Raw genomic sequence first — 26,432 nt, forward strand, 5'->3', positions numbered from 1 at the left:
CCAACCCCTCATTATCCAACGCTGGCTTAGGTGAAGAACAACTTAGAATTTGGACAATCGGCATTGCATCAAAGACACTGCACACAACTTCAACCTTTAAGAGTGCCGATCCTCCAAGATCATATTGGACAAACTAACCTCAAGACATTTTTGTACTTTGCTCAGAGACAGCTGTTTATGGTATCTAATAAAATTAGACACATTAGCTGTGTGAATTATAATTGTTTTTTTATAATGCAATTGATATCGAAGAGGTTTCTAATCGTGGACCCGGGATTCAATCCTGTGTTGCTCTGCATAGTCTTGCTTCCAAGATGAGCATGTTGCCACTGAGCTATACACTACCCATGCCAATAAACCGTTTTGTGTCTGTCCCCTTGTTCATAATCATGTTAAACATATCAAGTGGCACCCCAGACACCACTTCTAACAACTACTACTTGACCGCTCAACCTCATCTACCATAAGTGAGTAAAGGAAGCTACGGTGCTCTGCTTAGCCTGTTTCATGCACGGTTCATAGCCCTGGAATGGAGTGGCACCACAGCAGTACTGCCTAGAACACATGGCTGCCTTGTCTTCTCTGGGCTATGGGAACAAGTGTGACATCAGAGTCTGCAGAGATGTGCTAAATACAGTTGCCATGTTCTGCCTTCTCAAGCCAGAGTCTGTGGAAACGTGTGCAGTGCTCCTGCCACGTATACCATGGGGTAACAGAGGCTGTAGACAAGGACTAGGTATTCCTGTCACCAGTGCAAACTAACAGCAGGGTGTCCGGCTGAAGGACATGGCCAAGTGGAAATGGGGGTGGATATCATGCAAAGGCAGGGGCTGCTGAGAAGGGCACAGTGGTTCCTTCCATATGTACAACCTGTGAGGAGGGCCGCTCTTGTCACATATACTCAATGGATGTGATAGCAGGCCCGTAGAGAATGGATGGGTGTTCCTATCTTATTTGTACCATGTGGTAGTATTGGGTTGGTGAAAGGTGCTGGCTGCTATTAGCTTATATCTGCCATCATTGGATAGAAGGGGTTCTGGTGATGATATGATATGATAGTTTACTTATGGTCTTGGGGTTCCTTCTTTCTATGTCATGTGACAGCACAGGATTATGGAGAAGGTTTGCACATTCCTATTAAATAGCAGCCATGAGATAGCATGGTCTGTGGAAAGCACAGCATTGGAAATGACACACCGGAGTGCAGAGAATGGCTAACTGCCACTGCCATGTGTGCCGTCGGACAGCAGCTAGTGTGGAGGAGGACTGCCTTCTCATGCCCTGTGTACCATTGCATAGCAGGCGGCCAGAGGATTTGGAGAAGGGTTGACTGCTCCTGCCAGGTGCAACATTGCATAACAGGGGGTACGTAGAAGGACCCCCTCGTCCTGCCCTGAATACAATTGAAAGCAGTGTGTATCGAGAACTAATGACTACACCTGTCATATATACACCATTGGCTAGCATGGTGGTTTGGAGAAGGGCTGACTGCTCCCGCCACCTACACCACTGAATAGTAGAAGATGCACAGAAGGACTGGCTGCTGCTTTTAGGAAGACCTAGAGTGGTGCTGACTTCTCCTCCCTTGCATTCCATTGCATAGCAGAGGATAGTATGGAGAAGGATTGGCTGTTCATGCAATGTGTATCCTGGAGAGCAGAGGCTATGGAGAAGAGCTGACTGTTGGTTTCAAGGAGACCATTGGATGGCAAAGGTTCTAGAGAGGTGCTGACTTCTCTGTCCTTGCATACCATTGCATAGCCGAGGGTGTGGGGGAGGGGCTGGCTATTCCTGCCATGTATACCACTGGATAGTAGAGGGTGATTAAAAGGACGGTCTGCTCCTTTCATGGAGACCATTGGAGGGTGGTTGCTCTAGAGAGGCACCGACTTCTCTGTACTTGCATACCAATGCATAGCAGAGGGTGAGGAGAGAGGCTGGCGTCTCCTATCATTGAGACCATTGGGTAGCAGAGGGTATAGAGAAGGACTGACTTTGCCGTCACAGAGACCATTGGATAGCAGATATTAGAATGGAGCAAGAATAGCTGCTCATGCTGTGTATATCATTGATAGCAGAATGTGTAGAGAAGAGCTGAATGCCCCGGCCATGCCGCCCATTGGATAGGAGTGGGTATGGAGAAGACTGGCTACCCCTTTCATGGAGACCATTGGATCACGGAGGCTCTGGAGATGTGCTGACTTCTCCTGCCATGTATACCATTGCACAGCTCAGGATGCGTACCATTAGATAGCAGAGGGTATGCCGAAGGACTGACTTCTCCTGCCATGTATACCATTGCACAGCTGAGGATGTCTAGAGGGACTGGCTTCTCCTTTCATGGAGACCATTAGATAGCAGAGGGTATGCCGAAGGACTGACTTCTCCTGCCATATATACCATTGCACAGATTAGGATGTCTAGGGGGACTGACTTCTCCTTTCATGGAGACCATTAGATAGCAGAGGGTATGCTGAAGGACTGACTTCTCCTGCCATGTATACCATTGCACAGCTGAGGATGTCTAGAGGGACCGACTTCTCCTTTCATGGAGACCATTAGATAGCAGAGGGTATGCCGAAGGACTGACTTCTCCTGCCATGTATACCATTGCATAGCTGAGGATGTCTAGAGGGACTGACTTCTCCTTTCATGGAGACCATTAGATAGCAGAGGGTATGCCGAAGGACTGACTTCTCCTGCCACGTATACCATTGCACAGCTGAGGACGCGTACCATTAGATAGCAGAGGGTATGCCGAAGGACTGACTTCTCCTGCCATGTATACCATTGCACAGCTGAGGATGTCTAGAGGGACTGACTTCTCCTTTCGTGGAGACCATTAGATAGCAGAGGGTATGCCGAAGGACTGACTTCTCCTGCCATGTATACCATTGCACAGCTGAGGATGCGTACCATTAGATAGCAGAGGGTATGCCGAAGGACTGACTTCTCCTGCCATGTAGACCATTGCACAGCTGAGGATGTCTAGAGGGACTGACTTCTCCTTTCATGGAGACCATTAGATAGCAGAGGGTATGCCGAAGGACTGACTTCTCCTGCCATGTATACCATTGCACAGCTGAGGATGTCTAGAGGGACTGACTTCTCCTTTCATGGCGACCATTAGATAGCAGAGGGTATGCCGAAGGACCGACTTCTCCTGCCATGTATACCTTTGGATAGCAGAGGGCATGGAGAAGAACTGCCTTTTCCTGGATTCTATAACATTGGCCAGAAGGTGGGCCAGACGAAGAGCTGACTGCCCAGGCCATGCCGCCCATTGGATAGTAGTGGGTATGGAGAAGATTGGCTGCCCCTTTCATGGAGACCATTGGATGACAGAGGCTCTGGAGATGTGCTGTCTTCTCCTGCCATGTATACCATTGCACAGCTCAGGATGCGTACCATTAGATAGCAGAGGGTATGCCGAAGGACTGACTTCTCCTGCCATGTATACCATTGCACAGCTGAGGATGTCTAGAGGGACTGACTTCTCCTGCCATGTATACCATTGCACAGCTGAGGATGTCTAGAGGGACTGACTTCTCCTTTCATGGAGACCATTAGATAGCAGAGGGTATGCCGAAGGACCGACTTCTCCTGCCATGTATACCATTTCACAGCTGAACATGTCTAGAGGGACTGACTTCTCCTTTCATGGAGACCATTAGATAGCAGAGGGTATGCCGAAGGACGGACTTCTCCTGCCATGTATACCATTGCACAGCTGAGGATGTCTAGAGGGACTGGCTTCTCCTTTCATGGAGACCATTAGATAGCAGAGGGTATGCCGAAGGACTGACTTTTCCTGCATGTCTACCTTTGGAAAGCAGAGGATGCATACCATTAGATAGCAGAGGGTATGCCGAAGGACCGACTTCTCCTGCCATGTATACCATTGCACAGCTGAGGATGTCTAGAGGGACTGACTTCTCCTTTCATGGAGACCATTAGATAGCAGAGGGTATGCTGAAGGACCGACTTCTCCTGCCATGTATACCATTGCACAGCTGAGGATGTCTAGAGTGACTGACTTCTCCTTTCATGGAGACCATTAGATAGCAGAGGGTATGCCGAAGGACTGACTTCTCCTGCCATGTATACCTTTGTAAAGCAGAGGATGCGTACCATTAGATAGCAGAGGGTATGCCGAAGGACTGACTTCTCCGCACAGCTCAGGATGCGTACCATTAGATAGCAGAGGGTATGCCGAAGGACCGACTTCTCCTGCCATGTATACCTTTGGATAGCAGAGGGCATGGAGAAGAACTGCCTTTTCCTGGATTGTATAACATTGGCCAGCAGGAGGGCCAGACGAAGAGGTGACTGCTCAGGCCATGTGTACCATTGGATAGGAGGAAGGTGTGCAGATGGGTTGATTGCTCTTATTTGTTGTCCCAGGGAATAGAAGAGGCTGTGGAGAATTGCTGAAGGTGCCTGCTATGCATTCCATGAGTTAGCAGAAGTGGGGATTCTACCCATCACGGATCTATCATGTAATAGCAAGAGATGTTAAAAAGGGCTGATGCTAAGTGCTCCTGTCGTATACACCAAGATGTTACACTCCGGGTGTTGTGGACTACCATTCCCATGATCCCCGAACATTGACTATACTGGCAAGGGCTGATGGGAATTTGTATCCCAAAATGAATGGGAAGTCTCCCTCCAAAATAGGAATTGTGGTTTGATGGCATAGATTGTCGAAAAGGGCTGGGTGATCCCGTAATTTAGAACTTGGGTATACATGCCAACATTATACATTCCATTTGGGAGACACTGGTATAGTCCTGGTTTAACTTTGCATTCTGGACTTCTATTCCTTGGTTTTCCATAAATCCAGGATTACAAAGTTTAAACCAGGACTGGACTAGTGTCCATCTCCCAAATGGTAGGAATATGGTTGTCATGTATGCTGTTAGCTTTGCAGGACTACCCTCACCCTCACAGCAAGCCCTGTACTTTCCATAGACTTCTATTGGCTCACCCATCCAGGAAAACCTTCATTACTAGCCAAAACATGTATTAAAACCCATTGACTTCAGTTGCATGAGCTGATGCTTACCCACCTTATGAATTTCATTTGGGAGATGCAAGTCTAGGCCTGGGTTTAACTTTTCATTCTGGGATTTGTAGTCCTGGGTTTCCATTGCTCTCAACTGACCCACAACTCATGGGTTTTGCCCACAATAAAGCACAACACACTTGAGGCTGCAAAGGTGTTGGGTAGACCCGGAAGCAGAGCATGTAGAGAAAGAAGGTCATCATGTTGGTAAAGTCATGATTGTTCCAGATGCAATGCAAGTGTGATGAATCTCAAGAGGTTGTCACTTTTTAGATGGGGGAGCCCCTTCACATGGTTCTCAGTGGGAGAGTCTCATGGGGAGGGAGAACCCCATTGAGGGGAGGGACCACCTTGGGAAAACACATTAACCTTTTTACCTTCCCACTTTCCCTCCAACCCATCCTTCTCCACAGTACCTGAGAATCCCATGAATGATTGCAATACATCCCAGTAAACAACTACTGAGACGAGGAAGAGGCCACACAGAATGATGATCACCAATACGAATGACAGTGCACACTCTAGACTTTTCTGGGACCTGATTGGCCCACTGTCATTGAAAGACAGAGAGGCAGCTGGAGATTGGCGTCTTTATTCTTAGTCCGGCGAAGACCGCGAGAGGCTGCAGGCATGCAGAGGCCTGCCAGAGAGGGAAGAACTATGTGTCCCATTGAGAACCACACTCGGAGGAGGCTCACCGACCTGGAAGCAGACCGAAGCAGAGGCAAGCTGCCTGCTGCTCAGCGGTGGCGCCAGAGTGCAGGGAGACGGACACTGAACAGGGGAGGAAGCACAGAGAGGTCCGGCGAAGACATCGGAAAGCCCAGGAAGACGCCAAATGCCCTGGGAGACCCACAAGCAACCAGAGAGGCATGGCCCAGACCCTACAGGTAACAGGGTGGCTGATCCCAAGGTTGGGGAGACACAGAGGGGGCAAGAGGCGAGGGGCAAAATATATGGGACATTAAAGTGGCAGCAAAACCGCATGAACAGAGCCTGGGATCCATTTTGGAAAAGTAAACACTGAATTACAGCAAATACAAACTTTGCCTATTTAAGCACCAATATCCACAGACCTTGCAAGGAGAGCAGACCAAGCCTGTGGGCTTTAGAGAAAGAGAACTGTGAGAACATAAAAGTTAGGGGGGTCTAGGACCAAAACTGAGTGAACAAACCCCAATGCATAATAAAAGGGAACAGAAACTTTGTGGATGGAAGAAATTATTACAGACGTTGGCAGGAGAGTAAACCAAGGTTGTGGTTGGAAGAAGAAGAGAGCTGCAAATGAAACCAAGTGAAGGGGGTCTGGGATCCACAAGGGGGACAAACACCTCAAATCATAAATATGAAGCTTGGAAATCCAAGGGCTACCCAAACATCTTGGCAGGAGAGTAAACCAAGGCTCTGTGTGAATTAGAAGAGAGTACCCACTTTTGCATGAGAGTAAAACAAGGAAGCCGTGTTGAGAAAGGGGCAGGCATCCCCTCTATGCAAGGTGGATTAGCAAAGATACAAAGACAGTGCAAAGACCCCAAAGCAATGAACCCATGGATCTTTGTGGAACTTTTACTTGTTTTCATATAATGGAAAGACTGTGGGGAAAGGGAGAAAACCCTCTTTTTGTGGGAATGTTTTTGCTTGATTTTTTGCACCTTTTGGAACTTTTGTGTTTGGCTTACACGATCGGGCTGCAGGTCGGCAGTCAGGAGACATTCTCTGCTTACACATTATACTTAGTTTAGCTTGTGAGGGACAGGGTAGGTTTTAGACACAGGATGGCAAACTTTACTTTGGACATTCAGACAGTTGATTAGCTAGTTTTGTTGAGGCAGGGAAACCCCCTATTAGAGGTCGGGCTAGTTAGGCTTTTCTCCAACTCCCCCATTTTTACGTTATAATAAACATTTTGCCAATCAACATGCCGCCTTTGTGTCCTTTCGTACTTCGGTATCAGGTAATATTATCCCCACAAATGATGTCGCCATATACATGGTCGCCAGGAAAGGCCATAGGCGGCATTTGTGGGGATAATTTATGGGGTAAATGGGAGCAGGGGTCGCGGGGTGTCCCTCGCTCCCTTTAAAAAAATATGATGGTTGCGGGGGGGGCGGTCCCCCGCAGGTTCCATGGGTTAATATCGCTGCAAAAAAGGCGCTGTTCTTGAATGGTGATATTCTTGCAGGGATATTAACACACAGAAGCCTTAATTCTAGACCCTCACAGACCCTTCTAGCCTTTCATCTACAGTGTTTTACTGAGGTCTGCCTCTGCCAAACAATCACAGAACTTTGACCTCCTGCGACCTCTTAAAATGTGCAGATTTTGCAGCCCAGAATAAAAGGTATAGCCTTGCTGCCTCATCTTCCAAAAAAAGTGCTTTAAGTGCCCTGAGGTCAGCAAATGCACATATATACACTATTAAAGACTATTAATATACAGGTTAACAAAAGTAAAATGTGTTTGCTTCTAATTCTAATGCAAGTGTCCTCAATGTGGTGGGGTCACAGCGCATTTTGTACTTTTAGTGAGGTGGGTGGAGCCATGCAAATTATGGACATTTTGGAGTCGGTGCCATGGCAGTGCACAATGTGTAAGTGACCCTCGAGGCCACTTTGAAAAGTTGGCATCTATGCGTTTCCACGTTGTAAATCCAACACTACAACTCCCAGAATGCCATTTTAAACTATGTTTCCATGTACCCATGAAATGGGGGCTTTTCAAATGAGTGGGTGCTGCTGAAACATAACTGGCATGACCAGTGGAGTTACTTTACTGAAAATGTTGGGGGGCACATGACATCTGTAGAAAAGGTGCCCCAGCCAAATGAATGGGGACAAAATGGTGTGCCATGAAAGTTGGGGGGGGACAAACACCCCTGCCCCCCGCCCCCTAAAATTACGCCCATGGGCATGACACACCCTTGCTGCAGCTTCTGGGCGGGGGACCCTGATGTGCACACAGATTGCTTTCGTTTCTTTTGATATCTGCCGTTTCTGCTCTTCTGTGGAGGGGTTGGTGGGGGGAGGAGAAGGGGGAAACCGTACAAAGTTTCCATAGCCCGCCTGTTCCCATACCCACCCATTGGCGGAGGTCCTGCACAGCTTCAGATCCCGCGGCGTCCATTGGTCGTGGCCGCGCCTGCCGCAGCTCTAGCCTCGGCTTGTGTTTAGTTTATGGTTGCTGTGGCAACGGCTTCACTGCATCTGATGCTGATGGTGGCAGGCGGCCTGGTCCTGGGGAGAGTGCTGCTGGTAAGTTTGGGGGACAGAGTGTGGACGGGGGCGGGGGGGCAACTTTGGGGGCAGAGGTCACATTGGAAGGTCTGGGGGCACAATTCCCTGCCACTCCCACTCGTACAGAGTTAGAAAAAGAAGGGCATGTTGATTCCGAATCGGGCAGCTTCGAAATCCCCAATGAAATGCTGTGAGCAGCACTGATTTATTTTAGAGCGAACAGAGATTATGTACGGAAAGAAAGGAACACATGCTTGTCTAAAAAAAGGAGGACAAAGCTCCTAAAAGGGCACGTTTGTGGTTGATTCTGGCCGGCGTGCTGCAAGGCTGGGGCATTCATTCAATGCCGTGAGGTAGAAATCACAGCTCTCTCTTCGATTAAGCAAGCGCTTTAAAAACAAGTTTAGTGTTTAAGGCAACTCCGTGTTTTCAACCCTTTATTGCCCTGCCGTGTCACCTTAAAAAAAACCGGGCAATCTTTTTCATAACCGCTTAATATCTCCCTTTCCCCGCTGAAAGCACTTGGGCGCAGTGTGGTGGTTGCAGCGCTTGCGAGCGCAGCCATAATTAGCATATTGCCTTCCCAAGATTTGTGGAGAGGTTGGTGGTACCGCTCATTATTTTGCGAAATTGGCTCATAATCGGCTAACATGCAGCTCATATGCTTTCACAGTTCTTAAAGTGAGATTTTTGACTCCAGAAATACACTTTGTGTGTGTGAACGTTGCAGAGATATGCGACAGATGTATGTATTTTGTGTCCTTTAAAAAAAAGCGTTCTGATATGTAGACTCGGTTAGCAAAGGTCTTTTAATTGAGTTTCTTTGTTTGAGTTTTATTTTCAAATGTAATCAGTTTCATTGGGTGTTTATCGACTTAAAAAAGGAATGTCTATACAACCGATCAGATCCATTGGCATCCATGCAGCCCGCGTCTTCATGGACTTGTGGTAGTCTCCTTAAATCACGTATCTATCTCCCAGTGCTGATCGTGTCACACCAAATTCTCTGCCAAACACTGATTCGATTTCTGGGGGGAGGTGCGGGGGATTGGGTTAGTGCGTTCAGAGGTTTTGTAAATATTTGACGGAGAAGGGGTGTCCCCTGCTCTAAAAATTATAGGTATATCTCCCATGGGGCGCAAAACTTTTCGTTACTTTAAATTTTTGTCATGCGCCCTTGAGCTTTGAGAAAAAGAGGAGGACAAATGACCCTTTTTCTCTGCGTTGTATGGAAAATTGGCTTTTATTTAAATATATTAAATGTTTCTTGTGGTGCCCTTTGTGATAACACGTGTTTCGACGTACACAACATCTTTTTCAAATCCGGGCTAATCATTTCACATATACAAATTATAGTATCCATTTTCAAGCAAAACAATAATAATCAATGAATTGCATTTGGTTGTGTGAAAGTACCATATGAAAATCACATAGTCATTCCATAAACGCATTGGTCCAAATGGCCATTTTTGGAGAGGGGCAAAGGGTAGGAGTGTTTAAGGATGGTGGAGAGAAATATACAAAAAAAGAGAGAAAATAATCAAAATGACAAAAATAATAAAGAAGAAGAAAAGACACATGGTTAATGATTGCATTCTCATTACACTGTGTTCAAAAATTCCTAACCGGTAATTAAGTATCCATTGTTTCATTTTCTTACCTAATGTGGTTGATTCAGATTTCAACTTAAGTTTTTCATGGGTTAAATCCCTGAAAGTAAAAACATCAAGAAATGTATAATGGCCACCTCAGTTGGTGCGACTCTTTTGTTCTATAACATTAGGTTTGATATTGATATTTACTTTAAAGAATCCTTTCAAAACTGCTGTTTCAAACATGACTATTAACTGTCCATTAATGACATTTTTAATATATGAAAAAAATGGGCTGAGTGAACAAACCTAGTGTTCGTTTTTACTTTACTTCGACTTATTTGAAAATGCTGTGCGGTTTAGCATTGCTTTTCCTTTTCCTTATGACTGTCTGAATTATATTTGGGTCTCCTGTTAGCACGAGGACCCACGTGAGACCATACACACTGAAAAAGCCCCCGTAGGAGCCCCTCTTGCACTCTTACCTTGTGCAACTCGTCCCGTGCTAAAGAGTCCTCGTACGCTGTTCGCCGTGCATCCATTATTATTGTGTACACGGGTGACTTGTCCTACTTCTCTTTTTACTAGAATAAACGTCTTTGCTGTTCGGAAAGGAGCCATGCTTTACATCTGAGACGTTTCTTGTAATTGATAATGGGCCTCATTACACAGAATGCGGTAAGGGTTTACCGATAAGGGCACCGGTACCGGTAAACCCTTACCGCCTTACTACGAGGTCTCTTTGCGGGACCTGACCCCAACGGCTGGTTTTACCAGCCGTTAAGGAACGGGCCCGCAAAGGGACCTTGGTGCCAATTACGGTATTTGCGGTACCTTAATTAGCTCCTTCCGCATTCCCATCTTGTAATTGATAATGGGCCTCATTACACAGAATGCGGTAAGGGTTTACCGATAAGGGCACCGGTACCGGTAAACCCTTACCGCCTTACTACGAGGTCTCTTTGCGGGACCTGACCTCAACAGCTGGTTTTACCAGCTGTTAAGGAACGGGCCTGCAAAGGGACCTTGTGCCAATTACGGTATTTGCGGTACCTTAATTAGCTCCTTCCGCATTTCCATTGAGCATTATGGGGGCAAAAATGGGAATGGGGAAGTGCCTTGGTGAATGGGGATTTACCGCCCCCGCTCACCTTGGAGTAGGGCGGTAATTCCGCCATCCACCAAGGCGGACACGGTAAAATACCGGCGGCAACCATGGCGCTAATAGCACCATTGTTACTGCATACCGTGTAATGAGGCCCAATGATTATTATCAACAATATCACCTAACTCCAGATATGCTCAATATATAAAGATATCATCTCAATTACAAGAAGCGTCTCAGATGTAAAGCACGGCTCCTTTCCGAATAGCAAAGACGTTTATTCTAGTAAAAAGAGAAGTAGGACAAGTCGCCCGTGTACACAATAATAATGGATACACGGCGAACAGCGTACAAGGACTCTTTTTAGCACGGGACGAGTTGCACAAGGTAAGAGTGCAAGAGGTGGCTCTGGGGGGGCTTTTTCAGTGTGTATGGTCTCACGTGGGTCCTCGTGCTAACACGAGACCCAAAAATAATTCAGACAGTTATAAGGAAAAGGAAAAGCAATGCTAAACCGCACAGCATTTTAAAATAAGTCGAAGTAAAGTAAAAACGAACACTAGGTTTGTTCACTCGGCCCACTTTTTTCATATAATAAAAATGTCATTAATGGACAGTTAATAGTCATGTTTGAAACAGCAGTTTTGAAAGGATTCTTTAAAGTAAATATCAATATCAAACCTAATGTTAGCAAACAAAAGAGTCGCACCAACTGAGGCGGCCATTATACATTTCTTGATGTTTTCACTTTCAGGGATTTAACCCATGAAAAACTTAAGTTGAAATCTGAATCAACCACATTAGGTAAGAAAATGAAACAATGGATACTTAATTACCGGTTAGGAATTTTTGAACACAGTGTAATGAGAATGCAATCATTAACCATGTGACTTTTCTTCTTCTTTATTATTTTTGTCATTTTTATTATTTTCTCTCTTTTTTTGTATATTTCTCTCCACCATCCTTAAACACTCCTACCCTTTGCCCCTCTCCAAAAATGGCCATTTGGACCAATGCGTTTATGGAATGACTATGTGATTTTCATATGGTACTTTCACACAACCAAATGCAATTCATTGATTATTATTGTTTTGCTTGAAAATGGATACTATAATTTGTATATGTGAAATGATTAGCCCGGATTTGAAAAAGATGTTGTGTACGTCGAAACACGTGTTATCACAAAGGGCACCACAAGAAACATTTAATATATTTAAATAAAAGCCAATTTTCCATACAACGCAGAGAAAAAGGGTCATTTGTCCTCCTCTTTTTCTCAAAGCTCAAGGGCGCATGACAACGAAAAGTTTTGCGTGTTTGAAGTCAGAACGGAGTAGAGGAACCAAGGGAACTCCGTTGTTACACAATTCATGCGACCATGAAAAACCAGCATCTAGCTATTTAAGAAGGGCGCTGAGGTCCGCCTGTAGGGAAACCCGACCAAAAAAGGTTCCTCAAGAAAGATACTATATCTCCCATGGTGCATTGCAGTAGACAGGCTTTTCACGACTGAAAATCCTTCATTTTTGTGTGCGTGGTGGAGGGGTGGTGTGAGATTTAAGCACAGGTATATCCGCGGCCTCCCAAAAACGAAAAGGCAGAAAAATTCCTTTTAAAGGTAATAAACAATGAAATGGCCTCAGACTAGAGGTGAGGTGGGTTTGGGAGCAAGAGAGCACCAGGTGAAATTGAGGAGTTGGAGAGGCGCTAGATATCAAGTTTACAACATGAAGCGCAAACGTTTTCTGGTAGCCGCGATTATTTGTTGGGATAACGCGGCTACCCGACATCAGGAATGAAAGTGTGTCACAGAAACGATGAGTGTTGGGGGGGCAATTGGAGAGGGCTGGGGAGGTGAGGAGGACTTGGGCAGAGTCAGGGGAGCAGGCGCAGATAAGGGGATGCACTTGGTGAGTGCCTGGGGGGACACAGAAGCATTTTTGTTGTCATTTTTCCCAATAACCGTGGGTATCGGATAACTACAGGTAGCCGCAGCTATCTGTAGTACATTGTTATTATTCCCACGAGGCAAGCATTTAAAAAAAAAAGAGTTAAATAAATAGGATTTGTACTGCTACAATGAGGAAGGGGGTGCAAAGGGGCCTTGACCGAAGGCCGAAGGTCATGGCTAGTGGCCAGGTAGTGTTTTAAAATATAGAATGGGCACGGCCGAAGGGCTCTTTCGGCCCTGGCTAAGGGGCCTGAAACACATGTATAGTGGACATGGCTGAAGGCCATGGCTAGTGGCCTGGTAGTGTTGTAAAATATACAGTGCAGTGGCTACAGCCAAAGGTCATGGCTAATGGTGCAGAAAAAGCCCAATGTATAACAAAACCATTGAAATTCACGGAAAAAACATTAGTTAAAGTTTAGTTAAGCTGACCAGCTTTCTTGCAGCAAAACCATTGAAATTCAGCGCATTTGGGCAGCTTAACTCAGAGTGTTCCTGTTGCAAAGCCCAAGAGCACAAATATATTATAACAGAAGGGATTCATAATGACATACAAAATAGCATTATGGAGGACATCAACAGGAGCATGCCGAGTTAAGCCGGTCATGATTTCTCAAATACGCTGCATTTCAAGGGCTTTGTTGAGATAAATCTGGTCAACTTAACTAAAGTTTTTCAGTGAAATAATATATACATTGCTTCTTTTTTCTCATGTGAAATGTTGAGGCAAATTCTGTTTGCTCTATTAGTTTTTCTGTTAAGCAGAAAACATAGTACAATGTGTATGCTACCTTTTTGTCCTAGTGGAAACATCTTTATGTAATATGGAATGTAACCAAACCTGTTTGTGCCATTCCCTTTTATGTAAGCAGCAAAACTAGCACTGAAATGAATTTGCTTTACTTTAAGCAGTAGTGTACATATTACATAACCTGGCCCCAGGTGTTCCCTTACATTATTTAATGAAACTCTGATATCTGGATTAGAAGTTTTGATCTGAAGGAGAACACAGCTTTCTGCAGCAGTTGCAGTAGCCCACTGAACTATCTTATCAGCTGCTTGTTTCTTTTAATGTATGCTTTTACTGCATGTTACATTTTCATATGCATTGGAGGACCCACTATCATGAGGGCAAACGAAAAGGAAAAATATCAGTTTAAGGTTATTAATAATACAGATATTAAAGGATCCAAGATTGGTTAGACCAAGATAGTGTTATATCTCCGGGATCAAGCGGGTTTCAGGGAAGGGATGGGCACGATTGAACAGAAGTGCTCCTTCTTAAAATATGTAGACTTGAGTGGACCTTTGTCTGCAACCTTTGACTCACCAAGTGTTTTGGACTACAACTCCCACCAACCTTAGCAGCCATAGTCAATGCTGAGGGATCTTGGGCATCGTAGTCCAAAACCTCTGAGAACAACATGTTGAAGACCCCTGCTGTCCATCATCTTCGGGGATGTAAAGATTGTGTTGGCTCGGCTAATAGAACCCTTCCTTGGGATTCTTTCATTGGACTGGGTTTGCCTCCAGGTATCATTAAGAATGTATGGTTATTGCACCACCATAACTTTGCACAGGTCATTTTTGGGTTGAACAGTGAAGTCATTCTTTTCCAGTTTTAAGGGGTGCGAATTAGGGTTGTGTCTTGGGCCCCATCCTCTTTACCCTTTTTATTAAGACCTGAATAAGTACACGAGTAGCCTGGGTGTTGACAGTGCTAACATATGTGCAGCACGCGTGTCTTTGCTGTGTTTGACGGATGGCACCATCTTCCTGGCTAAGCCTGAGATATCCCTTGTTAGGCTGATGGCATCTGGTGACCAGTGTTATATAGAACATATCTTCTCGTTGATGTAATCAAATGCAAGGTCACTGTGTGGAGACAGCAGCGGAGTAAGCACTAGGAGTGAGGTTCTCCATGTCAGGATTGTGGCTTTATCCGGTAAATAATAGAACTTTTAAATGTAGAGTGCAGGATTATATATAATTCTTCCTGTGCACTACTATTTGTGATACAGCTACCTTTGCAAGTGCTGCATTACATCCACTGGAAGTTCCTGCTATAGTTTCCATAATATGATAGCTCTGCCAAGATATGTGGATGCTTTGTGCATTACAATAGAAATCTCAGTTTTATGAGATTAGTTTATCAAAAAGGAAGAGCAACACATTTGTAAAGTAAATGTAACAAAATATATATTTTTTTCAGAAATATTTTACAAAAAATTGTGTTCAATGTGAAATTTCCATTGATGTTGTCCATTTTTTAATTTTCAGCATCTTTCTATCTCTTTCATATCAGGGTCGTATTGTCTCTTTCAGAACTCAATCTATATTTTTTTGGTTGCCACGTTTTTCTTGTTCATCTTTAGTGTCACTTCAAAAATATGTAAGTTTTAATTCAATACTATTCCAATTTATTTGTACTTTGTTTTGTGATCCTTAATTTTTAAAGTCCTTGTTTTTTTAAAAATCCTTAATTTCGTAATGCTTAATCTTCCTAATCTTCAGAGTTCCAAATACTTATTTAGTGTACTTCATTAATCAAATCCTCATATTTGTGATACTTCGTTCATCAAGTCTTCAATACTTAGCTAATCATATCCTCATTCAAATCCTCAACATGTGTTTTGCCATATCTTGGGCACATCAGAAGGATTAATATGTTTGGCTCAATGTGATAGATGTAGAATTTATGTGCACCTTGAATTATATTCTTTTGATCTTACATTGTTTAGTACATTACGTTCTGTGGTATAGTTCATAAAATGATCATGTCGTAAGACTAAAATGAAGGCAAACAAAGTCTCTCTCTGTTTTTTAGACATGCTTTTTCACGCTTGTTAGACCCCACAGTGGAATAAGGATTTGTTATGAGAAGTATTACATCAATAAGGATAGATTGAGATTTTTAAAAAGACCATTAGACCCCCATATGAAAGAGATAGAAAGACACTGATATCTGATTTATGGAAACGTTCAATTGGAAATTTCACATTGAACACATCAGAAAATAAAATATTGTCTTTTTTTACATACACTTTATAAATGTATTGTTCTTCCTTTTCAATAAACTAATGTCATAATAATGAGATTTCTATTGTAATGTGTACAAGCATGCACATATCTTGATAAGTTAATAGAACTTTGATTGTAAAACTAAATGCTGGATAAATATAAAAATGAATCACCATGTGGAGTCGTGTCAGGCAACCATTAGTCCTGGAATGAAGGCAGAATATGCCAGTAACCACCTGCGTTCTCTCCTCTCCACGGATCCCCCTCTCCTGCCTCTACCAGCTTTAGTTTTCTGCATTTGGCTTGACTGCCTTCCCCTACCAATCTCATAGTCCTGCACTTACACACTGTGCAATGCACTCACCCCCCACCACACAAATCCTCACCTTTTCAGTGCCTGTAAGGAAGGCATGGTATCAACAGTAAGGCAGACACAAGTGACCACAGTTCAAGGGTGTTTATTGAACTTCAAAAGAGGTGTAAAGAATGCCTATCTAAACCTAAATCTACAGATGGGAGCAAGCTACGACCATTAAATTATAATAACGCAGTCCTAGTGGTGTCTTGTCAAAATAAAAGGGCCTATACTAATAAGCCTATTGCCAATCCTTACCTCTAAATACAAATAGTGTGGGAAACAGTGTTACAAAAAAGAAAGAAGTGTTCACAAAATGAGATGTCAGGATGTTCAGGCCATTGGCCACCCTTTCCCTCGTTTTCAGCACAGGACAAGGTGGTACACCCGAACTTAGCACAGTCTCTGGCTTCTTTAGCATGAGGAGACAGTTCAATCATCAGGATCAGGGCTTTCCGTACCCAAGTCTCTTTGCCTTTCAAAGTCTCTTCCTTCAGAGAGCCTCCTGTGAGAAACAAACAATAAGATATTTTCCTCTTAGACTTTTTGAAGTACTCAATTTCTCAGGTGATTCACTATTGGCCTCGGATCCCGCTCAGCCGGGCTCATTCTTAGGATTTCACAAGTGCTCAATTTCTCAAGCGATTCACTATTCGCCTCAGATCCCTCTCAGCCAGGCTCAGATCCACTTTAACACAATTGTCTTAGGATTTTTACGTATCCAATTTCTTGGGTGTTTCACTGTTCAACCCGCATCCCCCTCTGCCGGGCTCAGATCCTCTTTCACACACTGTTCAATTAGTCTCCCTCCGCCGGGCTCGGACCAACTTCAATTATTTTGTCATCAACTTTCTTTATGTTCTTAATATCGAAGACTTTCGACTGTGAACAGGATTTTACTTGACCCGTTGCAGGACCACTTTGATTCACAATTCTTTGCCACGCTTCCAGTTAGATACTTTACATGGACTTTCGAATGAGCACATATGTGGTGCCGGACCACTCTGTCTAAGGTATCATATCTTGGCTTCAAAGTTCAATCACTCATCTGTTATTCAATTTTACTCATGTTGATTATCGCATGCGCTTCATATAATGTTCACTTCAGTTTTCACTATACAAATTTGCCGCTTGCAACCTTGGCTTCAGCACAGACCGGTCTGGTATCAGTCTCCCCAACTCACCGGCTGAGCTGACTTCACTGGCACTGCATTTTTGTAGCAGCCAAGCACAGTACCACGGCGGCAAGCGATTCTTCCTGCCTTGACTATCGACACAGGAGAGCCCCGGGTACTTCCGACACACAATGCATGGTTCTTCAGCCTTGTTTCCTGGTCTTATCTTTTCTATTCTTGAAGGTTCATGAAAGTAACAGCACTTTGTCGAAAAGGTCAAGGGCACTTTCCTCCTTGCGATCCCCTTCTGTTTTGCCATCTTTCGCTTTAAAGACCAGTACTATTAAACAAAATATTATTTTGAACACTCTCCAAGCTTGTATGGAATTTATTTACAATACCAAATGTTGGCATAATTTGAATAACCAGAAGCAGCAACTCATCTTTCGCCTTGTATTAAACTGCCATCTTGGAACCGCTACTTCCTTGTGTGCTTTGACGCGCTCAGAGTGTGCTCTCGAGCTCCGCCTTTTATCTTTGTGGGGAAGTGTAATGGAAGTCAGGTGTGTGTAATGGTCAGTAATTGCCTGACCTTGCCTGACCATTGCATTGGGACATGTCAGGTATACAGCTCGGGTGTTAGTCCGTTTTCTCTCATAGCGAGCGGTTTGTGAGAAAGTGATCGTGTCCCACTCCCACTCTCTAAAGATTCCTCACCCAGGTGATCCTTCTGCACTGGTCCACCCCCAGGAACTGTATCCAGAAGCGATGGCCATGTCCTGGCCACCTGGATGACAGATCCCCGGGGACTAGTGGGTGAGACAACTTCAGGTTTCTCACAGCCTGCTCCCCTTGTTCAATCTCTTGCCTTGACCACTACTTCTGAATAGTAAAAGGGAAATGTCCCTTCACTGTTTCACCATATGCCAATTTTTCTTTGTTGTTTACGGAGAAATAAGCACACATTGCTGGTTTCCCAAAACAAAAAGAACTATAAGCACCCTGAGGGTACCCTCGGGTTCTAAAAGCTACCATCCCCTTGCTAAGTGTCAGGCAGGGCCGTAACGGCCATAACGAGCAGCGATATTTTAAGGAAGCTGATAACAGGCAGAGGGAATTTTCTGGGCACAGAGGTGGAATTGTCTGCCAGGCACCTCTATTTATAGTGGGGTTTGGGATCCCCCAATTAGAATTATTACCTGTAAAAGATGTTCAGGGAGGATCCTTCTCTTAGCTGTGATCAGGGTAGGAAATAGGCCGGAACAAGACAGAGTTGTGCTTCTGCAAAGTTTATCTTGCAGGAGCACCGTTCCGTCCCGAAGCCCATCACTGACTTGCCCAGCAGCTTTGACTCGGAAGCTCTCGCATACAAGCAGGTTTTAGAAGACTCACATGAAACTGAATGTTTAACTTATTAGCTCTGTATGGAAACAGCCCAAGACTCACATTTGTACCCAAGCTTCTAAAATGGGTATATATATAGTATTCGTGATGGGCTCTAGTGTTTGGAACAGTCCTTGCTAAGCTCTGTTGATTGCTATGGTGTCTTTCTTGCTTGCTGCCAGGTCACAGGATGTGTTTTGAGGTGAAGCCCACACCTCCTTTGTTATAAGATATGGGGTTATCCTGGATACCTCGCAATTAGTTTGTTGTTTCAGAAAAAATGATGGATTCTCCACAGTGTTTATGGCTAGTGTTTAATGCAAGAATTGTTTAATAGTCATCAATTGGTTTGTGTAGGCTCATGGACCCAATTGTGGTCAGCTGACACGTGTTTCGACCGCGTGGGTCTTTATCAAGGATTATACATATTTAAAAGGTTGCACATATGCAAACACAATGTGTTGTGGGGGTGACATTTGTGACATAGTGCATGTGTTCCAGTGCCAGATGCGTAATGTGGTGACAATTGACAGTATATCATCTGGCCGAAAAATAAATAACATTGTACATTAAGATATCCATACATATGGTTTAATTCAGATACTTACATAATGGAACAGGTGGGGAGGAAAAGGGGAGGAGACAAGTGAAAAGCACAGAGCCCAATTTGCATTAGTTAATGAGAACGGTTTCATGATGAACCACGATCAACACATTATAAATATAAATGGTGGTCATTCTTATGCTCCCAAAAGGCTCTTTGCTTTTATGCAAATTGACAAGTTTGGATTCCTTGAAGAGATAGGGTGCTAAGGACATGGACTGGACCTCCACCCCTCAGACCCACCCCCACATAAGATTCCCTTCACCCCGCACTCCTCCAGGTACGAAGGGGGGGCGTGTTCTCAGAGTACATTTTGTTTTCTCAATTTCCAGCACTGGTAATCCTCTAAGTCGCACAAGACTGTAGTGGGGGTAAGGCCATTGCTGTTCTTCAGATCATGTTTGCAACATGGAGGCAGAAGTGGCTGAAAACTACACTGGCGGATCGTGCTATTCACACAGGAAGAGCTCTTACTGTTCATCCATTGCAGCGGACCCCATTTCTCTAGAAGGGCTCGCAGACATCAAAAAGCAGATACAAGTGTTTCCTCGACCCCCTAACACGTGGTGTGTTAGGGCCACGGCTATATTCCCAGTCTGACTTGAGGCGAAGATATAGGCACGCAGTACTTAGAACATGTGATGTGTTTTTAAAAGTGTTAATAATTTTAATATGATTTTGCGATATATATATATATATATATATATATATATATATATATATATATATATATATATATATAATACACTGATGATGACTTTTATTATTAATAGTAACAATATTAAGCTGCATAGTACTAACAACAAAAGTAACGTGTTTTAATAAAGCACGTTCTGCCTTTTAATGATATTTGCAACAGTGGTAGGATGGTGAAGTCTTCTAGTCACTCGACTGCGCCTCTCCGATCTTTAAGCGTCCACTGTGCATAAAGAGGGCGATTCGACCTGCTAAAAAAGGGGTGCAACATCGAAGCACGTCGGCCGACCACTCGGAGCATTTTAGGGGCTTGGATAGCGCCACTGCAGATGCTCAATTCAATACAAAGTATAGTTAATCAAGCATGTGGGTGGTGCCCATTTCATTGTTATGGCTCCTTTGATCCACATTCAGGCAGCTTGTGCCTTCCTTCAATCACCCCAAACGATCAGTTTATTGATTCATCTCTCTGGATACCAGTTTTGAAAGTGAGACAACCCTGATGTTTTTCTTCTTGACTTCATACCCGACCAGACACATTATAAAATAGATAACATATCAACGCAAAAAGGAATGGACGCAAACCCAAGACTTGTTTCCCTGATGAATCCTAGCAAGGCTGAAACATGTCTGCATTGGCTTCTGATCCTGTGCATAGATAATGTTCTCTAGCTGTTCAGGCTGAACTGCTTCCTCGTCATTGGGTTAGGCATATATTAATTTCTGGTATCCTGGCAAAACCAAACTGAATAATACTGGGTTTTAATAACACCCAAAGCTATTCCATTGGTTAAAATAAGTTGCATAGAGTATTTCTTTCCATCACCTTTTTGTTTGTCTAAGTGAGTCTCCCAAGTGGGGTGTATTGTGCCCACACCTGGGGTTCTTGCTCTCTGTTGGTAGGGAATGAATGCTTCATCTTCACTGTGAGGCTCAAATAGGCAGCGACAGGCCTGGTTTGCTTGTGTTGAATCTATGTGATCACCGTGCCGCCCATAATGTCAACAATTCAATTGCGACTCCTATTATAGCACGGTGCATTGATCACATAGATCACTGTGCCCTACATCCCCATAACCGCCTCCCCCTTACCCACTTACCTTTTCGGCAGCACACCGTGAAGTGTGCCACCATCTTTCTGACCCTGCAGCGTCAGTTCTCGGCCACTAACATGGATATGAACTGGCGTGGCAGGGACCTTTTTTTTTATTGTCCCCCGCTACCATCTAATGGAAGCAGGGGACACCCCCACGACCCCTGATCCCCACTACACCGACAAAGAGGAGCTGGAGACACCCTTGCAACCCCTGCTCCCATTAGTCAGTGTAGTGGAGTTTGACATGTTATTACCGCGCAAAGGCGTGGTAGTTAACATGTCGCAATTTTCGTGACAACATTTTCGTATTATTCCCTAAAATCCAGAGCTGGAGAAGATAAATTGAACTAAAGCACTTCTATCCAAAGTTCATGTCCACTGCTAAATCCTCATCATTGACCCTGAATTTTCCTCTGTGACCCGTATCACGAAGGACAACTATATGGTCTGGTTCCAGCTCTCTCTCTCCCTTGAAAATCAAACCCTCTATCATCACAACAGACTTCAGAACTGTCGTCCAAACTCTGGTTCTAACCCACTTGAACGGGGGTGGGGGGACTCTCTTTTCTATTCACTCGACTGCTTATTATGCCTACTTGTACACCCGAAGTAGCACCCGCACCATGAGGTGATGCTTTACTAGAATGCGCATTCACACGAATGTTGCTTATTATGCCTACTTGTACACCCGAAGTAGCACCCGCACCATGAGGTGAAGCTTTACCAGAATGCGCATTCACACGAATGTTGCTTATTATGCCTACTTGTACACCCGATGTAGCACCCGCACCATGAGGTGATGCTTTACTAGAATGCGCATTCACACGAATGTTGCTTATTATGCCTACTTGTACACCCGATGTAGCACCCGCACCATGAGGTGAAGCTTTACCAGAATGCGCATTCACACGAATGTTGCTTATTATGCCTACTTGTACACCAGATGTAGCCCTGCATCATGAGGTGAGACTTTGCTGGAATGTGCATTCACGCCAATATTGCTTATTATGCCTACTTGCACACCCGATGTAGCCACCGCACCATGAATTGAGGGTTCTACCGGAATGTGCATTTGTACGAATGTTGCTTATTACGCCTACTTGTTCACCCGTTGTAGCCCCCGCACCACGAACAGGCTGTACCGGAGTGTGCATTCACGCCAATGTTGCTTATTATGCCTACTTGCACACCCGATGTAGCACCCGCACCATGAGGTGATGCTTTACTAGAATGCGCATTCACACGAATGTTGCTTATTATGCCTACTTGTACACCCGATGTAGCACCCGCACCATGAGGTGATGCTTTACTAGAATGCGCATTCACACGAATGTTGCTTATTATGCCTACTTGTACACCCGATGTAGCACCCGCACCATGAGGTGATGCTTTACTAGAATGCGCATTCACACGAATGTTGCTTATTATGCCTACTTGTACACCCGATGTAGCACCCGCACCATGAGGTGATGCTTTACTAGAATGCGCATTCACACGAATGTTGCTTATTATGCCTACTTGTACACCCGATGTAGCACCCGCACCATGAGGTGATGCTTTACTAGAATGCGCATTCACACGAATGTTGCTTATTATGCCTACTTGTACACCCGATGTAGCACCCGCACCATGAGGTGATGCTTTACTAGAATGCGCATTCACACGAATGTTGCTTATTATGCCTACTTGTACACCCGATGTAGCACCCGCACCATGAGGTGAAGCTTTACCAGAATGCGCATTCACACGAATGTTGCTTATTATGCCTACTTGTACACCAGATGTAGCCCTGCATCATGAGGTGAGACTTTGCTGGAATGTGCATTCACGCCAATATTGCTTATTATGCCTACTTGCACACCCGATGTAGCCACCGCACCATGAATTGAGGGTTCTACCGGAATGTGCATTTGTACGAATGTTGCTTATTACGCCTACTTGTTCACCCGTTGTAGCCCCCGCACCACGAACAGGCTGTACCGGAGTGTGCATTCACGCCAATGTTGCTTATTATGCCTACTTGCACACCCGATGTAGCCACCGCACCATGAATTGAGGGTTCTACCGGAATGTGCATTTGTACGAATGTTGCTTATTACGCCTACTTGTTCACCCGTTGTAGCCCCCGCACCATGAACAGGCTGTACCGGAGTGTGCATTCACGCCAATATTGCTTATTATGCCTACTTGCACACCCGATGTAGCCACCGCACCATGAATTGAGGGTTCTACCGGAATGTGCATTTGTACGAATGTTGCTTATTACGCCTACTTGTTCACCCGTTGTAGCCCCCGCACCATGAACAGGCTGTACCAGAGTGTGCATTCACGCCAATGTTGCTTATTATGCCTACTTGCACACCCGATGTAGCCACCGCACCATGAATTGAGGGTTTACCGGAATGTGCATTCACACGAATATAGCTTATTATGCCTACTTGTACACCCGATGTAGCACCCGCCCCATGAAGTGAAGCCTTACCGGAAAGTGCATTCATGATCTACTCGTATGTTGTAACTTTTATGCTTGATCCCGCACACTATGGACTGTGCTACCGCACTTGCACTGTAACTAGCGCCCAGATGCCTCAGGGCTTTGTGTGCTGCTATAAATGTAAAATAAATAAATGCACGAAAGAGACATTATGAGAGTAGGAAGGGCTAGAAGAGGTAGAGAGGATGTGGGAGGAAGGAGTGCAATCAAGGGCAGCGCCTGCCCTGGCTAGGCAGCGCTGTAGCCCTCTGACTTTCACGCCGACGCAGCACTCCGTTGTGATGCCCAGCAGCGGCTCTGATAGCAAAGGGTGCGATGGCAAGAGCCTCTTAAATTTCCCAGCTAGAGCAGTGCATTTACTTACATTTAAACTGTCATGAACTTGGCAGCAGAAGCAAAGGTACAGAGGCTGAAGACGAAACCCTGCCCACGTGATATCAATAGACCACCCCTATGAGGAGGTCCAAGCCTTAACTGCCGGGTTAAGCTTTCAGTCGGCCTGCGAGGCCAATGATTAGCATCTCTTTGTGAAACTAAATTGCCTTTGAATTCGGGTGAAATATGCAATTTATGGGCCAAAGCAAAGCTCGAAGCTATTGAACCTCCTGGGCTTGGAGGAGGACAGGTGTGCAGGTTAAACGTGCAATAGTTTTAATGACCCCAACTTACTACCAGCTTTCAAAATGTCATCTGCCCTCCCCCCACACCCCTTACCCCCCCCTCCCCAACACCCACCCCCACAAATGGTGAAGCTGGTTTCACCCCTGTTGTACAATGAAAACAAAAGTAGGAGTGGAGGGAGCCTATTTTGTGCAAAGTTCGAGCAGATGGCGTGTAGTTACTTAAAGGTGCTGGCAAACATGCAGTGGCTTCCTGTGGCACGCCTTCCTGTGGCATTGCGTCTACTAATTTGTCCCACCACATATGTTTTAGGAGTCGTAGCTTGCCTTTAACGACGCTGCCTGGATAATCAGAACAGGGAGTGAATGATGGTAGACGAGCATAAAAGGGTTCCACACAAACATTCGCCTCTGGGCACTGTTTGAACTTGAATGAACATAAGAAAATGACCTCAAGAAGAATACTTCCCAGGTTTTTGTCATGGGCGCCTGGTCACCATTTTAGGGCCCAGCAGTATAAGCATTTATTTTCACAAGTGGCTACAGATTTTGTACACACCGCAATTGTAATAGTCTGCGGGCTTTGTTCTTTTGCAATACAACGTGTGAGCCAAAGCTACCACCAAGCCAAAACGTGAAATACCTGATACATTGCACTGCGGTGTGGTGCATGTTTGTTTTGAAATATGTACATATTTTCTACTCTTTGATTTCCACCCTCTTGTGTCACTTGCCGCCACCTGTTTGCTTGCACCGACGCTTGTGCCGCCCTAACATTGCTTTGAAGACATACCTCTGCAAAGGGTAGTCCAGATACACAGAAGGGGGGCAGCTACATGGGGTCCAGAATATAACTGCAGGTGGGTTCACGTCACGGGTGACATCATCACAGGATCAGGCAATACTGAGGGTGTGTCCAGAACAAAAGACCCACACCCCCGTGTCAGCAATTTAGGAAATGGAATTTGAGCACATAAAACAACACACCAGTTAATTAATAACTTTAATTAATAACTAGAATTAACGGGAATCGGTAACGCTTTTTATGACAAGGTAGTGATCAAGAGTCACCTACCTGTGAAAGCGAGTAGATCGATTTACAGGTACAAAATTGGAAGATTTGAATTTTGTCTCAATAATATCTGCAATTCATTGTATTTCAGTCGAGCTGGTCCGTTGCACAATGTTGGGTTGCCGGGACCACCATCCGCAGAAGTGCCTAGAGGCAACCAAATGTGCACTGTGTGCTTTAGTTGCTGCTAACATAGCAGGCCGATCATCAAAACAGTGACAAAAGATGAGCCATTTGGACAACTTGCGAATAAAAAGGAAATACTTGAGGAAATGTGCTGAGCCGCCCCCCATTTGTTTAATAATAAAGAATAACAGGTAGTGAGCCAATCTCCCACCTTTGAAACGAGACACTTTTACCGCAAAACCACTGCAAACGTTGGTTGTACAGTTGCAAAATGTCCAATATCTTTCATCACGGACGTTTTGTTACAGCTCTTCAGTTTTAAAAGGTGCGTGCATGTTACACTTCAGCAGCAAGGTACTATGCAGATATGCTCCCTTGGCAAATGTTTTTTCGTGGTGTGTGTTTTTCAGTCGGGAAGAGGTTGGTCAGTTCTTCTGAAAGGTACGATTTTCTTGAGGGCTTTTCTTGTTTGCGGATGGATCATTTACTCTGGATGAGTTGTTGTTAGCAGAGCGTTTTGATATCATTTCTTCTAATTTCTTTCCATTCTTCCTTACACACATTCCTCCTCAGCGGTATCAAACTACCTTGTTTCCCATAGACTCATCCTCTCATGCATTAGAGTTCCTTGTATGCCTTTATTCTTGCCCCTCATACAGTATATTGGCCTCTGTTGTCTTTTCTGCACCACACCCTTCTATTGTATGACTTTGTATGTGTCCTCTTTCCCTCCCACTTTAGCTCCATAGTCCATCCTAGCATCTTTTGGATCACTCTCTTTTCTCCTCCTGCATCGTACCTTTTATTCTATGCTCCCTTCTGACTTTCTCTTATAGTTATTCCTCGTCCCTCTAATCTCCTCTTTTTCTCTCTGCTTTAGCCTGTTTCACCTCTTTCCTCTTAC

The 26,432-nt window shown here is 44.6% G+C and overlaps 1 protein-coding gene across 3 annotated transcripts in view; it reads left to right on the plus strand.

Annotated features, from left to right (window-relative positions):
- AKNA (AT-hook transcription factor) overlaps positions 1 to 26,432 on the plus strand; it is a 442,732-nt gene that overhangs the window by 111,607 nt on the left and 304,693 nt on the right. The window contains exon 1 of one of the 3 annotated variants that reach the window (XM_069609686.1): positions 8,239 to 8,316. The exons of the other annotated variants lie outside the window; for them this stretch is intronic. The gene's annotated coding sequence lies outside the window, so the exon portion shown is untranslated. Of the gene's footprint in view, positions 1 to 8,238; positions 8,317 to 26,432 lie in introns of those variants that run through there. 3 annotated transcript variants of the gene reach the window in all.

Source organism: Ambystoma mexicanum, chromosome 8 (assembly GCF_040938575.1).
Source record: "Ambystoma mexicanum isolate Mex_15411 chromosome 8, UKY_AmexF1_1, whole genome shotgun sequence".
Taxonomy (NCBI): Eukaryota; Metazoa; Chordata; class Amphibia; order Caudata; family Ambystomatidae; genus Ambystoma; species Ambystoma mexicanum.